Genomic DNA, 2,994 nt, shown 5'->3' with positions numbered 1-2,994 from the left:
CCACGGGACGTGGTAGAAGTCCTTGCGGATTCCAAAGCAGCCTCCCTGCCTCGCTCGGCCTTACGGGACTTGGCTCCGGCATCGCAGACACCGGATCGGATTTTGTGCCAAGCTCGAGCTCAAGGGTCCTGGCAACCGGCCTCGCGGACACCAGATCGGCCTCCCTGCCCCCTCGGGGCATAGGGACGCGGCAGCTAGCTTCCTGGACACCGTATCTACCTCCCTGCATAGCTTGGGGACATGGGATGGGGCAGCCGGCCTCGCGGACAACGCCTCAGCCTCTCTGCCTCGCTCGGGGCCACGGGTCGTGTTGCTGGCCTTGCTGATACGAGAGCGGCCTCCCTGCCTCGGTCAGCCTCACGGCACTTGGGTCAGCCTCGCGGACCCTGGCTAGAACTCCCTGCCTCGCTCGGGGCCACGGGAGGTGGCAGCCGGTTACGCGTCCACCGTATCTCCCGTCCTGCCTCTCTTGGGGCCACGGGACATGGTAATCGGCCTTGCGGATACCAGAGCAGCCTCCCTGCCTCGATCGGGGCCACGAGATGTGACAGCCAGTCTCACAGACCCAGAATCGGCCTCCCTGCCTGGCAATGCTGTGAGTCTAACACTGTTATAAATATATGTTAAAATTTGCATGAAGATGGAGACCCTTTACTGATCAGAAACAACCCTGTCAGTGGCTCTGCCCTTGAATATGCTTATGATTTTATAACAATAAAAGAGTCTCAGATCTCTGATGATCCTCAACTAAAACGCAGAGTGAAGCCTCATTTCTTCCAAACTCTAAACCTCACACTACTCCTCACATTCACCCTAATCCTAACCCTAAACCCAACCCCACGCTCACCCTCAACCTCACCCTACTGCTACCCTTCACACTCAGCCTAACTCTACCCTCACCCTAACCTTCAACCTCACCCTAACCCTAACCCTAAAACCCTAACTCAAAACCCTGACCCTGACCCTAGCCCTAGCCCTCGCCATAACCCTAACCCTCCCCCAAATGCAAAGAGTCCCCCTAACCCCAAAATTAACCCTAGTGCTAGCCCTATCCCTATCCCTCCCCTGCCCCGAACACTAACCCTGCCCCTTCCCCTAACCCTAAACTAACCCTAACCCTCCCCCTCCACCTAACCCTCCCATTCAACCCTAACCCTTTCCCAACTGCAAAGAGTCCCTATAGCCCTAAACCAAAACCCTGACCCTGACCCACACCCTAACATAACCCTAATTTAACCTAACCCTAAAACTAAAACCTAACCCTCCCCCAACCGCAAAAAGTCCCCTAAACCTAACCCTAGCGCTAACCCTAACCCGCCGTGAACCACAAAGCATTCCCCAAACCCTAACACTTTCCCTAGCCCAAGCCCTAGCCCTAGTCCTCCCCTTACCATAATCTAACCCTGCCCCTGCCCCCCTTCCCCCTAACCCTAAACCTCCCCCTCGCAGAAATCCAGCACTCCGCCTCCCCCTCCCACTAAACCTAATCCTAACCCTGCCCCTGCCCCTCCCCCTAAATCTAATCCTAACCCTCCCCCTAATCCCAACCCTTCCCCAACCGCAAAGCAGCCTCATAACTCTCACCATAATCCTAAACCCTGACCTAACCTTACCCTACCCAAACCCTACCACTAACCCTAAACCTAACTCAAACCATTTCTCAACCACAAAGTGTCCCCCTAACCTTAAACTCTGACCCTGACACTGACCCTAACCTAACCCTAAACCAAACCCTCCCCCTCCCCCTGCCCATAACCCTAAAACACTAGCACTAGGCCTAGCACTAGCCCTCACCCTAACCCTCCCCATCCCATAACCCTGCCCCTCCCCCTAATCCTAACCCTAACCCTAGTCCTCCCACTCCCCCTAAGCCTAAACCTAATCCTTCCTCTCCCCCAACCCTAACCCTAAACCCTAACCCTAACCCTAACCCTAACCCTACCCCAACCGCAAAGATTCGCCTAACCCTAACCCTAAACCCTGACCCTGACCCTAAAAACTAACCTTTACCCTCCCCTTAACCCTAAGCCTAACCCTAACCCAGCCACTCCCCCTAACCGTAACCCTCCCACAACCGCAAAGCATCCTGCTAACCCTAACCCTAGCCCTAGCCCTAGCACTAGCCCTCCCCCAATCCTAACCATACCCCTAACCCTAAGCCTCCCCGAACTGCTAAGAGTCCACCTAAACCTAACCATAAACTCTCACCCTAAACACTGACCCTCATCCGGACCGTAACCCTATCCCTCCCCAACCACAAAGCGTCCCCCTAACCCTAATCCTTGCTCTAACTCAAGCCCTAGTCCTAGCCCTCCCGTTACCCTAACCCTAACCGTCCTCCCGGCCTAACCCTAACCCTCCACCAACTGCAAAGCACCCTCCTAACCCTAAGCCTAGCCCGAGTCCTAGCCTTAGCCCTATCCCTTGCCCTACCTCTCCCCTAACCCTAAGCCTAACCCTAACCCTCCCCTAACCCTTACCTCCAACTAACCCTAACCCTAAACCCAACCCTGAACCTAACCCTCCTCCTCCCACTAACCCTCACCAGCTGCAGACTGTCCCCCTAACACTAACCCTCCCCCTAACCATAACCCTCCACCAACCACAAAGCGCCCGCCTAACCCTAGCCCTAGCCCTAGCTGTGGCCCTCCCCATACTCTAAACCTAATAGTAACCCTAAACCTAAACGTAACCATAACCCTAAAGCCTAACCCCTAACCCTAATGCTAGCCCTAGCCCTCCCCTAACCCTCCCCCATTCGCAAGCGTCCCCCTAACCCTCAACCTAATCCCTGACCCTAACCCTAACCCTACTCTAACCCTAACGGTAATCCTAACCCTCCCTCTCCCCCAACCCAAACCGTAGCCCTCCCTCAACCACAAAGAGTCCCCCTAACCATAGCGCTAGACCTAGCCCGCCCCTAACCTTTACCCTAACCTCCCCCTAAACCTAACCTTTCCCAAACCGCAAACCATCCCCATAACACTAACCCTA

The sequence above is a fragment of the Emydura macquarii genome, unplaced genomic scaffold, assembly GCF_026122565.2.
Source record: "Emydura macquarii macquarii isolate MOO-44397 ecotype Brisbane River unplaced genomic scaffold, CSIRO-AGI_Emac_v2 contig_2684, whole genome shotgun sequence".
NCBI classification, from domain to species: Eukaryota; Metazoa; Chordata; order Testudines; family Chelidae; genus Emydura; species Emydura macquarii.
The sequence above is the reverse complement of the archived record's forward strand: the minus strand, read 5'-3'. Positions refer to the sequence as shown.